The following is a 14228-nucleotide window of genomic DNA, read 5'->3' on the forward strand; positions in this document are numbered from 1 at the left end:
TTACCACAGTGGGTGGTAGATGCAGATAGTGTAGCCAGGTTGAAAAAGGGACTAGATACATTCCTGGATGATGGATCTCTTAATAGCTGTTGAACAGAACAGTTGGAGATGTTTCTTCTGGCATCTCTAAACCAGTGATAGTGGAAGCCAGATAAGTTAATAGGGGACAGACTACTCTAGATCCATCTGCTTCAATTTTTTCCCTTTAGCATCCACTTCTGCCACTGACTGAGATAGGATACAGAACTAGATGGACCATTGGTCTGACCCAGTATGGCCCTTTTTATGTTCTTAGTTTGCTGAAAGTGAAGGAGGATTAGCACTTAGCTTTCTGGGATCAATCATATTATGGTGTCCCTGGCAAACCTCCCCAAATGTGCTATGAGATTCGTAATGAAAATCTATCGTTTCTTCTGTTTGAAGCCCTCAGTATGTTTGTGCTGTGCAGTAAAGCTAGGTAATTCACAGAGCCTTTGGTGTTGATTGTATTAGCTTATCTTTTGTGGGGAAGGAATGCTTAGAACGTGGGATGGTAGCTGCTTACACTGGTTATTCCTTAAAGGTATGCAGAGTCCCTTTGACTTATAAAATGATGCACACCCCATTACATCTTGTTGAAGGAATTTAATTGAGGATGAAACATCAAGGTTTTGTGGAAGTTAGATAACATTAATCTTATCACCCTATATTTTAAAGGCCATATTAGGAGCATTGTACACTTAAGCCTCAAAAGAATTGGGCATTATATGTATTTCAAGATGCTGTTGTTGTAAAGAATTACAATCATTAGAGTATTAGAAGTGACTAAACTGCTCCTAAAAGCGTCAAGTAAAATTCAAATGTGCCACAGCAAGACGCACTTAGATTATGGATTCACATTGCGCTGGAGCTGAGACCGAAACAAAACCTGTATTTCAAATACTTCCCAACTTAGAGCAAACTTTGCCCTGCTTCTGGCTTAGAGTTAACCCATTCTTTCCCTTTAACTTCCTTCTCTGCACCTCTCTACTGAACTGCAATAGCAGAGGCTGGACCAGTGTAGGTGTGTGCGCATATTTTAAAATAGTGGTATGTTAATTTAGGAAATCCATTTTTTTTCATTCCTCCTACTACCAGTTTTGCATGTCTACACTCATATATATTTGTATGTTGAAATCAGTAGAGAATGATATTTCAAAGTTATGGCTTGAGGGGAGGTGTGGCGTCTCCTCAGGGTTACACTGCAATATGATTCTAATTTGGAAAAAAATTAAATATTAAAATAGTTTCCACCAAAAATATAACTCAATTTTTAATTGCTGTTGGAAAGGAAGGAAATAACTACAGATCAAAGGGCAGGCTAATAGACCTGATCTTGGTTTATGCTTCCTTTTGTTATGAAAGATCAAAGGACACTCAAAGCTGAGACCCTCTTGGATTTTGCATGTTTAATGAAATGTTATTTTGGCTTTGGAATTGGAACCAGAGAATTTCCTTAAGGCAGTATGCCTTAAGGACTGAGAATGAAAATGATACCTCCAGAATAGGAAGGTATTATGCAGGTCCTGGTGATAATTATTCATTTCGAATGTGTTTAGAGTAGTCTAACAAAATATCATCTATCCATGGTCTACTGGTTCTCTTATATCAGGTAGATATATGTGGTTATCAGGGGACGAAAGCAGAAAAAGAGGCTTGTAAATAATCCAATGCTTGATGTAAGTAATCTGCATAATTTTCCTCGATAGAGATTCTTAACTCCACAGGCAATTTCCCACTACGTTAATGTAAGAGAGAAATTAGTGTGCAGGCAATGCCCAAGAATCAAGACACTGCCTATTTCATGCTGACATCAGTTAATTCATGTATATTACTAGACATTACATCATTCAGAAGGAACATGTATCCCAGCTATTAAATACTACTGAATAGGATACAACCTTACCTGTCTAGACAGGAATAGATTATATTGATCATGCATGCATGTGACTGAAGTTCAGGTTGTGGTATTGACCCTAGCTCGCTCTTTGTGTGTGCGTCATATGTCTGCAAAACACTATGTTAATGCAACGTTACTGTTGAGTTGTTAATCACATGGGAAAGGGAGATTCCACAGCTATGATTTACTTCACAACCTTAATTTGGCTCTTTAACCATATGTACTACAATGGTATTTTTATTACATGGTCATAAAAGCCATGTGGGTAAATGCTGTGCTCGGCACTATAGATACATTTCAGGATATGGGAGAAAAATGTGTTTTAAATTAAATCACAAGCATGTAGGTGCTTTTCTTTTTATTCTGAACCAAGTTTCAACATTGAAAATTCTCAGGCACATGGAGTTTGTTTTTTTTAATAATTGCATATGGAAAACTAGTCTTGTGGCAAACAAAGATACAATTTCTTTGTGCGGTGCCATTTCCTAAATACTTGTTCATTTTGCACAAAACTGTAGGTGGTGAAGGAGAAAAGTAGCCTGGGATATTTGGTAGGCCAGATGTCCACCAGAAAACCATGTAAATACTGTCTTTCAGTATTGCTGATATCTTGGGTTTTTTATTTAAATTTTTCCGTGTGTTGCGTTTTGTTAAGCAAATTTGTTGTTCTTTTCCAAATGTGCAAACACTGTCAGATATTCTGGCTGTGAACTAGAGAATTGGAAAAGGCCAGGAAATATGAATGTTATAAATAATCACAGCCTATGTTATTTTTAATAGACAGTAAATATAGATAAAGCAATGAAAGCATCCTAAACCAGGACATGTTTATAGTTGGGAATGGTTAACCACGCACAGAAAGAAGTATCCTGTGTTACTACTTCTGTTCTGCCAGCGATATACTTATATATAGTTTATGCTCACCTGTCTGGAGAGTCTTCCGAGGAGCAGCAAGTAGGGTTTTTTATATGACCTGTGGGAAGGGGAGAGGATGTAGGGGAACGCAAGCCTGGGAAGTACATACAGGAAATGTAGGCTTCTGACTGAAACACAATTCTGGGAGGTTGGATATTGAGGTCTGCTCTTTCCAGTGTAACTAGAGGCTTTAAGCAGAATGGCTTTGGTGGTGCTCTGTTTCTACATATGTCTGTCTCTCCTCCTACGGCTGTTGTTCTAAATCAATTGTAGGAAGTAAAAGGGCAAAGACCAATGGTTTAGCACAATATGGGTAGTAGGAGCCAAATCTTTTGCATATGGTACTTCGGCTGTTTCTGTGATTGCCCTGCATTACTTATTACCTTATAAATGGTTTTTGCCTGCCTTTTTAATTTTGTTTTATGTCTTCCTCCCTCCCTCTCTGTCCATATTTGGCACTGATCTCATTTTTTATGGGTCCCATATGCAGGCTTAATAAGTGATTGTCTGGGAAGTATAGCTGAATAGTGAGGCTGAATCCTTTACTGGGCTAAATTGGTATACCTATTTGTATGCTGATTTACACCAGTTGAGGGTCTGGTCTGAATTCCCTAGATGCACAATGTAAGGATTTAATTTCATTTTGTCATGAACAGCTACTTCAAGAGACCAAGATAACCTCACCATTTCCATTTTTTTGACATGCTGTCTTTATTCTTTGTTGTGTCTCTGAAGTCTGATATCCCCACACTGACAATCATAGACTAATAGTTGAAACACTCTGTTTCCTTTTCAAAGAGAATAAACTAAGGAAAGCCACCAGAGAGGCTGCTTAATGGTCTTGGCGAACATACCAGAACTTTGTAACGCACATCACATATTTGAGTTAGGAGAGAAAGCTACCATTTCTTTTGCTGTTGCTGCTGGTATTTCTAGAATAGTGATCATAGTGCCCATTAAACCATTTCCTTAAGAATAACAGGCACAGCACAACTGGTAGGAAGAAAGAAGTGTTTGGTAGTTGTGCCTGACTAGGCACAAGAGCTATCATGTAAAATGAGGAGTTTTTGGATTATCACAATATAAAGAATGTTATCTCTTCTTGCTTCTTGTTCCAACTCTTAATGAACCATTAAGAGCTACACCATTGTACAGCTCTAGCAGTGAGTTGGAAGGGGATGTCTTTTATAGCAAGTCACAGCATAGATCTGTACATCTAAGAAGGCAGTGTGTTATACGGCATACACCAACACAGACGGCAGTAATCTCATTTCAAGGTTCGTTCGTAGGTTGACCAGCAGAAGTTCTTTGCGTTATGATGGAACACTGAACGTTTTTTAAGTTAGGATTTGCTTCTCCAGTGGCAGAGATCTCAAGAAAACTCTTACAAGTCTTGCTTCTCTTCATTTTACCTTTTTTACACTTAAGTTAAAAAAATGAGTGTGAAATCCTGGTCATAGAAGAGTCAATGGCAAAAGTCCCACTAGTTTCAGTAGAGGCAGCATTTTCTGCAAGATGATTTTTTTTTTTCTTTCTTTTCAGCTGCCTCACTTATCATTGCTGCTTCTTTCTCCTGGTATCACTGCTAAATAATTTTAAGTAGTGTTTGATGCATTATATGCCATTCAGTGGGTTTGGTAGGGAACAACAGTGTTACTGAAAACCAAATGTCTGATTCATAATTTTTTATGTATTGGTTTTTGAGTATTCACTTTCCAGTACTAGTGTTTGGGCAGGTGAAGTAGGCTATCTTGTACTTAATCTGTCATTACAGAAATGTGCTATTAACTTCAGAAACTAATTAAATAAGGGAAACAGCGAAATAAATGTAACTTCATGTACTGCGTTGACCACAGCCAGTTTCTGTGCTTTCATTGCTCATGTTTTCCTTTCAATCTTTTTTTTTTTGGCTGCTGTTGTATAGTGGGTAGTATACAGATAGCAGGGGAGACTATGAAACCAACTGTGCAAAAAGTACAATGAAAAAAATCAAGATTAATTTTTTCTAAGATCTTTTATTACTAAAGAATTAAATTTTGTAAATATAAGTACATCGAATTTTAGATGTGGCCCAAGTGCTGTGAACCTTTAATTTACTTTTCTTCTTATTCAAGTAAGAGTCAAACCAAGTAGCCTTGGAACATATCAAGTGATTGCTAGAGTTGAAAGATATTTTTCCTGTGTTGACAGTAGGGGCCAGACTCAAGGGCTCAGCACCAACAAGTGGGGCCAGGTTTTCAAGAGAGGAGCCTCAACAGATAGGAGTGCTAAGTAAAGGACAGAGGTGCAAAAATGCCCAGCATTCAACAGCTCCTACTGTGACCCTTGAGACTCTGTTTGAGCACCTTATTTGTAGAGAATTAGAGTAATGGACTATTTACTGTTTTTTCTAAAGTCTGCTAAAGTGTATACATGAACCTGAAGGGCCAAATTTCAGCTAGCTTCCAGTTGGTCTCTGTTTTTCCAGGTGATTGCATCCATAAAAGTATAAACTTTTTTTTCACTCTCCCCCAACATCTGTACACTCAACCAAGTAGCTGGTCATTCAGAGGGTTGTTTATACAAGCAAAATGAGGTTGGGATAATGTGTGCTCTTTGGGAAAAATCAATGTCATGTGCAAAGCTGGGCATGCAAAACTGGAGGTCAGGGCAGATGACCTACCATACTAAGGCTTGCTCTATGTTGTGCATTCTTTACACCTAATATATTTTTCAGGCTGGAGGCACACGTGGGAGTAGCTCACGCTGTTAACTTACCCATATTTTAATATTTATTCCCACTTGCATACTCCAAATGCCATGGAATTAAAATGAGGAACAAGCCAGCCTGGTCAAGTTGGTGCATTCAGATTGTATGCAACTCTAAATTGATAAATTGTTCCAATGAACCTTATTGTAAAATACTGTACCTACTGATTTCTCCATGCTGGACTGTATTTCTATTAGGAAATCACTTTAACGATTCAATTCGGAACACAATGTCTGGTGTGCAATGAATTTGAAATCATTTAACATATCTGATTGTTAACTGAACTAGCCTGTCAGCATATCAGCTGCCATCTGTCCATTTATTGACAGCCTTGTCAGGGAGGGAGGAAAAAAAAGGCTTGACAGAGTTGGCAGCAGTCCAGGTTGCCTTAGGTCTGCTTTCTAGTGTTTCTGTAACAGATGTTGTGCCACATGCCCAAAGCTTGCTGCCTGTAAACCTTCGTGTGCTCAGATTGTTAGAGTTGGGGGTGTCTGACCATTCGCTAGGGCAGGATTTGTGCTTTTGATGTCCCTCCTCAGGTGTGTCTTATTGTAATTATAAGATGACATAAGGGCCTTAGGCAAAGCCTGTTGACATCAGGGGCAGTTTTTTCACTGATGGCACTGGACTCTGGATAGGATCCTAAATGTGCCAGTTAGATGAACAAAATAGCAGTGTTGTATTCAGTTCACTCGCTTAAAAATGTATGCTTAGAATTTAAAATGCAAAATGATAAAATGGATTATGAGAGTTACACCGAGCATTTGGAAATACTGTAGCCATTGCTTAGGCAGAGCTCTTAGAAATTGTTTACACACACATACACACACACTCAAGCAAACAAATGAGCTAGAAATTATGGTGATATTTTCCCTTCTATTATCTTGCCTTCCAAAGTGGGTCAGTTCATCCTAAATTAATGTAAATCAGCCAAGGTGATATGAAGCTTCATCAAACAGTGATTTCTCCCCCCCCCAATTTCATGATTAAAATTCAGTGGCTTTTGCTTTGCTCCTTCTGTCAAGCTCTGTGGTTGTCAGCAGAGAAGCAGGAGGGAATTATCATCTTCCTGCAGCAACTCCTGCTGCTTTTGATAGGAAAGAGTTCTTATTTTAATAAAAAGGAAGGAAAAAATAGGTCAATTAAGCAATGCAACATGTAACATCATATGTCTCCAGACAGCCCATTCTACATATGCTTTTCATTTCAAGAGCTTTGCCATACAAAATTGATATTGGGGTTATCTTATGGTAGGTTTTTTAATTGACATTTCCCCATCCTATGTTGTATTACCACATGATCATTTTATGGTATACTGTTTGCCTGCATGATTTCTTGGGGGATGAAAAATGGTTTGACTGTGTGTCTGTTCAGCCATAAAAGAAACTGCCCAGTTATTTGATGCTGATATATAGTACAACAGGTGACCTATTTTGTGTGCTTATTAGGCTTGGAGAACTATACAGATTTCAGGGTTTCATTTGTCATCCTTTAATGACAAGTTCGTAGCATGTTCCTTTCAACACGTTTCTCAGAATGAAGTTACTATGTTTGTTTCTCTGAGCCAAGAGAATATTTTTTCCTTATAAAATTATTTTTTTCACACGGCTTGAAAGTAGTAGTAGTAGTAATAATAATAACAATAATAATGGTATGGCACAAAATTGTGGTGATCAGTCTTTTCTGCTTCTATGTTTGTCAGGGAAGTGCATGATGGGTTCCAGGAAAAATATCACTATGTTATAGAAATGATATATTTATGTGCACTCAGTATTTTTGAGGAGGCCTTAAATTTTGTCTAGTAATAGAAGTGAAAAGCTGGACTATGAATTGATATGATCCCAAGCTAAGGAATCTTACTTGTTCATGCTCTCTTTGCAGACCTCTGAAATGTAGCAACAAATGTCATTCTCTTTCCAGATGAGCTATTGTTAAATGTTAAAAAGACTGGTATACAGTAGAAGTTTAATGCTTAAAATGATCTGGAAGACTGCAGTTGTCCCAGCTGATGATGTATAATTTTGAATAGTAAAAAGGTAAGCACTATAAAATATTTCTTAAATAATCAAAATTCTAGCAACACAATTGAAACACAGAATTCAGTTTACAATTCCAAAAATGCATGCTTAGCAAATGTACATGCTAGGGTTTACTGAATGTTTGACTGAACAAGGTAGCACACATTTTGAAATGATAACCAAAAATGCAGTGTGGTTATTTATAGCAATAAAAATGTGTAAGTGCTTTCCTCATGACAGGGTGCGATATTAATAAACACCAGAACAAAAAATGTATGTTGGCGCTTGATGGAAAGCGGGCAGATTAGAAATCATTGAGCCAAGAATATGTACTGCATCTAACCACCTTGTCTGTTATGGCAACACAAAACACTGTAACTTATTATTTTTAATTAGAATGAAAAATAAGATGCAGCTCTAAGCATGTAATCTCATTTTTAGTACACTAGGTAAACAATAAGTTATTTAAAAGCCTCTGATTGCTATAATCATACACAATATATAGAGAGAGACATCACAGTTATACAGTGTCTTTGGTCCTTACCTTTTTAGTCAAGAAGCAGATGTTGACAGTTCTGGTGCCTAACTGCTTTTGCCAGTGCTTCAAGATGCAATGCTACACTCTGCATGCTGGATGTGCATTGATTATAGACATTGAGCCACGTTTAATCAGTCTGTGTTCAAGTAGTTTGGCAGGTAAGCAAGAAATATTTAGTAGTTGCAAATTCACTGAGGCTATGCAGGAGCATTATCTTCCATTTATTCTTATAATCCTAAAGTCCGACTCTCTCTCCCTCTCTCACTCTCTCTCTCTCCATTGCTTAGCAACACTCATGGATGAATTTACTTGAAGAAGAATTTACTTCCTCACAGATGCAACTCCAGTAATATTTGCAGGCTCAGTGGGTTCTAAGATGCAAAAATCAACCTTTTTACTCTGACATTAGCCTTCTTCATTAAATAGTATTTCTCTCTTCCCCCACACCCAGGTCATACTTCAGTTTTTCACATTATGGTTTCAATCTAGCCAAGTACAATGGGGATGGAGTGGGCGGGAGGTTCCAAGTAAAGCAGGAATTATGGAGAGTCTTCATATAGCGTGTGCACCAATGCTGCTAGTTTGATGTGGAAGCAGTCACCAGTGCAGACGGGTTCCAGAGAAGAACCCTCTTTTTCTTTCTACTAAGCTTTTTGGTAAAACCAAAGATGGAAAAAGACCATTAAGGCTACACCCCCGCCAGTATTTACCCATCGAAATGGTGTGACTGACAGTGTATTACAATCTTGTCCTGAATGAACACTGGAAATGGGAAGAAGCTGCGGTAACTAACTGCTGCCTGCACTGTCTGTACAGGCTGGGGTATAGGCATAAGCTGGCACTTCCTGGAAACACCTGTTTTGCCAGGCTAGACTTGCGTTTGGGTCCAGTCCCGTCTGTGGAGGGTGATCTCTTTTATCCTCTCTCTTCCACCTCTTTCTAGCCTGTTCTAGTTCCAGTTCACGGCACTTTTAATTCTTTGTTGCTTAGGTCTGGTTTTTGCGATGTCACAGAGGATATTGATGCAAGTCTTTTTAATGTCTGTGATTTGAAAGACTGAAGCCATCACAGACAAAGTAGAGTTTTTGTTGAAACGTGATTGCTGGGTGTGGAGTGAGAACAGTATGGTTCTCTATATGAGAAAGCAATTTAAGCGCTCATGATATACTGCTGCAAGAGTGAACTGCTCTAAAGATAAAAATAACTGAATTGCTGTTCCAGTGAGTACTTCAGCTCACTTCGTTCTGAAACGAGATCCCCCAGGCAGAGCAGAAGATTCAGGGCTCCCCCCAGTTAGAACCATTTCACTCTGAGACTTGACCTTGAAACCTTAATTTATCAATATATTTTTGAGGCTGACTGAGCTGGGCTTTGTACTTGGAGCAGAAATGCGACGTGGGGAAGCCCTGTCCTTTGAAAGGGATGGGAAGCTTGCTCGAGTGTACTCTCAGCTGTAAGGGGCACCTTTAAGAAAAGGCAAAAAGTATGAAATTGCAACAGCACGTGTTGTGGGCTTGTCATAAAGTTATTCGATCCTGGGAGAAGGCAGAAGAAGAATTTCTTGAGGTTATCCAGGAGTTTCATAATTGATTTCATCCTCTCATATGCTCATGTCACAGCTCTTTGGATAGATACAAAATGACATCATAGCATGTGGCATTGGCTATTGGTAGGATTTTCGCTGTGGATCACTGATGGTAGGACGCTGTCCTTTTGAAGGAAGAATGAATGAACAAGGCGCCCTGGATACTTGTCTTCTCTAAGCAACATTACATCTAAGAAAAGATGGTGTCCTAAAGGTATTCTAAAATGGGGACTGTACAGATTTATTACATTTAATTATGGTTACTCACTTGCTACCTTCTCTGTGCCCTAATACCGTTCAACTGTTATGTTCCTTCTCTCCATAGAATTTATGCTTTTGTGATTAATGATGAAGGGAATAAGGTGTGGTGCGGCTACTGTTTCTATTTTGTTTTTAATGGATGTTACTCTGAAGGCCAAATAAATAAAATACTTAAAACAGAGGAAAGGTAGAAGAAAGTTTGACTGAGGAAGTAACAAGTCATGAAATTCGAGCTAGATCACTCTTTTTGTGGCAGAAGGCTAAATAAGAGTTATTTCTATTGCAGCCACCTTCAGAGTAAAATTAAAAATCTGATATAGATCCCTCTCTTTTATACCAGTATAAGTCCAGAGTTATATCTGATCATGCTGTTGGGAGACCAGAATCATCAAGGAGGCTTGAAATTGGTGATAGATTATGTCCTAACTGGCTATCATAGATGTGTAGCTTATAAACTGTTTGCTGCTTTTTTGGTACCTTGTCACTTTTCAACCTTCTTGACAGCTGCTGATGAGTCTGACATTTTTGCAGTGATTAGCAAAGGAGAGTGCTCCTTGTCTGAGTATATATTTGTCAACATGGCATCCCTTGCAGTGACAATTTGATGAAAGCTGATAGTCATAGTCATCCCCTGGTTTATCATAGCCCTTGTGCTATCATAAACATTTTTACGGCAGCACAAAAGCCAAGCAAGCAGATGTCCATACCCCTTGTCATGCCGTAATTACCCAAAATTGTGGCTATGATATAGACGGTATTAATTTGTGCAGCTTTATCGTGGCAGACATCTGTAGGTTTATGACGGGAAAGCAAGGTCAGTCCAGAGCTGTCTGTGTTCTCCAGCTGCCCCAGACAGGCATTTCCCATGCAGGATCAGGCTTCTCATGTCCTAGGAGCTCCTGCCTGGCTTTCCTCTCTGACAGAGACATGCCCCAGGCAATCTCTGAGGCATGTCTCTGTAAGTAAGGATCACCTTGCCTGTTGTACTGCAGAATCGGGTCATGTGCCCAGATCTGCCCAACAGACAATGTGGTTTGTCCAACGAAGCGGATCAGCTGTGGTGAGACATCCCACCATAGCTATTTCCTTCATTTGGTGATTCTGTTTATACTTGTCGTCACACAGCCAAGTTCCCACGCAAATTTGGGGTCAAGCACGTAGCTCTGTGGCTGTTGGAGCCCTCCAGTCTTTGGGGAGTTTATGCAGAAGCAGAGAAGCACAAGCCAGAGGTCTTGAATTATCAGCTAATGAAGACTTCGAGGTTTCATAAGTTGTAAGCAAGTGCAGAATTCCAGGGTAGCACTCGCATGTATAAATTTTTAAACCTGCAAGTGCTCATCTTTAGCAGATGCTTCCGTGCAGCAGTTCTTAAAAAATTATTGGGATTTAGACATTGTAGAGATGATCACCTGTAACAAGTGTACTTTTGGAAACCCTTCCAGAGCTACTGCAAGAGCTTTCTCACAAGCTTAGTAATAAATAAGCTGGGTTTTGATAGAACAGTTAACTTCATGCGCAACTTCCCTGGCTGCATAATGAAACTAGCAAGTTCAGGTGAAGGATCTAAAGCACTAACAAACACATACTGTAAGTATAAAAACATCCTCCACTGTTATATTTATGCAGGATTTTAGTGCTTCATCTTATGAACAAAACAAGATTAAGGAATACTTTAAATCCATTTTTGGAAGAACCTACCTCTGCCTTTGACATGCCAACTGATTTCTCAGCATAATATTTGATGCACACAGCTCTTACAACTGTGAAGAATGCATCAGTCTCTCAAAGTCGCACAAGAACATACAGCCTTAGTTATCATGTTTTATAGGGATGTGCGAAACAGCCCCTATTCGACTTGGATTTGGATTTGGCTTGAATCAGGGACAGTGATTTGATTAATTGATTCAGATCATTGTCCCCAATTCAATTTGGCTGAATCCAAATCTGAAGATTTGATGCTGATTCGGAGAATCAGCGATTCGGCCCTAGACGCAGCTTTTAAATGTTTTTCCTACATACATTGAGGTACGAGGCACAGCTCATGAACACTGAGATGCTGGTGTGGATGGGGTGTCCCGCAGTAGTGCAGAGAGGCCCCTGCATGCCTGACAGCGAACCTGGAAGTGGACCAGAAGTACTTCCAGTCCACTTTGGGGTCTGCTGGGGAATGCGCTGGGAGGCCCCCCCTGTGCCCTCCCAGTTTGGCAGTCAGCTGCAGGGGGACCCTGGGTGCCCCCCCCCAGACCCAGGAGACACCAGTTGCTGAGCCAGAGGGGGACCAGGTCTGCTGTCAAGTGAGCTGGGGAGCCCCCTGTGCTCCTGTGGGACGCTTCATCTGCTCCACTATTGCAGCATTCACGAGCTGTCTGCTACCTTGAGGTATGTAGAAAAAACATTTAAAGCTGTGTCCATATGTCTGAATCACTGAGTCTTTCCAAATCTCTCTGAATTGCTTCAGAGATTTCTGATTTGCTTCAGAGAGATTAAAGTGTCTCCTGATTCGATTCGGATTTGGAGATGCAGCCATCGAACTGGGCCAATTCTCCGCCAGATCGAATCAGCAATCGAAGATTCACACGGCCCTAATGTTTTGCTGTGTTTCTTAGTTGTGATGCACTTTTTTTGCTGCACCACCTGGAGTGGGTAGAACCAGACTTGCATTTGCCTAACATTTCTTTAATTCATGTTTTCCTGGGAACAGAGTTAGAAGTATGAACGTTAAGGATGATACCCTCCGAGTCTGAGGGGAGAACGTGCATTCATTCTCTAGACAATAGAATCCTACCACTTCTTTTCCCTCTCACTGCATGTGCAATCAGACAGCGAAATGTTCTGTCTTGCACCTCTCACCCTTCAAGGAAAGAGCCTTTCTCAAGAGTTAATTGAAGTCTGGGGACTCCACTTGCTGCAGTGCTGTTTCTTGAAATTTAGTCTAAACAACAATAGAGGAATAAAAGAGGTTCTGTAGTGCTCCCTGGCTTTTAGGGAAAACTGAGCCCTCAAAAAAGAGGTGTGTTTTACAGTCTTTAAACAACAATAGCCTCTAATCTCCCAGAAACATTTCGGGGTTTACGATAGTCCTGTACGAAAATGTTTTAAAGCTGAAGAGAGCTGTTAATTACTTGCTGCTGGTTTTAAAATGAAAAGCACTGCTGCTTGTGTTTTTCTTCACACTGGACTGATGCATTGTCCAAGTACGACACATCAGGAATTGTACTGTTGCTACCAGTTTAAGTAAGCAGTTTACTGATTTTCCCACCCCCCCCCCCCCAGTAAACTGCCTCCAAAGATCAATTCTGCTTTGCTTGAAAGTAAATGAAGAGACTCCTATATAGAATAAGGAAAATTATAATGTTAAAACTTTCAAGTGTGATGATCCAATGTGACTTTAGTTGAATTCTCTCTCCTACCCCTACAAATGAAAGCTATATTGTTGATCTACCAGAAACCTGTATGTAACTCTAGAAAACCTTAGGAATGAACAAATTCTGCATTTTATGCCAGTGGCAACACCAAAAGTTCCTAAGAAAATTCATATTGCTAGATAGGATTAGGCCACAGTGCCAGTGAGGAGTGCTGATGATTTTTCTTGTGCTGTTCATATTCAAAGCACTTTACAGACATTATCTAATTAATCCCTACAACAGCCAGATTAAATATTCCAAGTGCCTTCCAGCTCAATCACAAGACGTATCAGCTCTTTATGGGTAAAGATATATTTTATATTTAAACTTCAATGTCTCACTGCTGTTTAGGGTGGTGTCACATATTCAACTTAAGACTTAGCAGTACAATCTGACAGTCATTGGGAGGAACATGCAGTAGGAAATACTGCCATGTAAACCACAAGTGTATTGGACGTGCAGTCAAAATTTAGCTGTTTTGTGTGTTGATATTTGGCCTTGAACTGCCCCTAATCCTAGCAGCATTGGCTGCCAATACACGTGGCGTTCTAATTAGGATGTGTTGGGGTGGACTCAATTAATCGCGTCTGCTCTGTGTTCTAATTAGAAAGCTGCAGCATCACCACAGCACCACAGTTTAAGCCCCCATTCATTATTTTTAAATGGCCACAGGATATTTTTAATTAATCCTCATTGATTAATCCTCATCCTGCAGCCAGTTTTAAATGCACAGGGCCTGAATACAGGTGACAGTAAAACATTTTAATTAGAGCAGCGGCCAGGGAATCACTTCAATTGAAATTCCCCCCACCCCACCTCCAATCATGTGTATTAGCAGCC

This window comes from Crocodylus porosus, unplaced genomic scaffold, assembly GCF_001723895.1.
Source record: "Crocodylus porosus isolate Cpor-Errol unplaced genomic scaffold, CroPor_comp1, whole genome shotgun sequence".
In the NCBI taxonomy this organism is placed as follows: Eukaryota; Metazoa; Chordata; order Crocodylia; family Crocodylidae; genus Crocodylus; species Crocodylus porosus.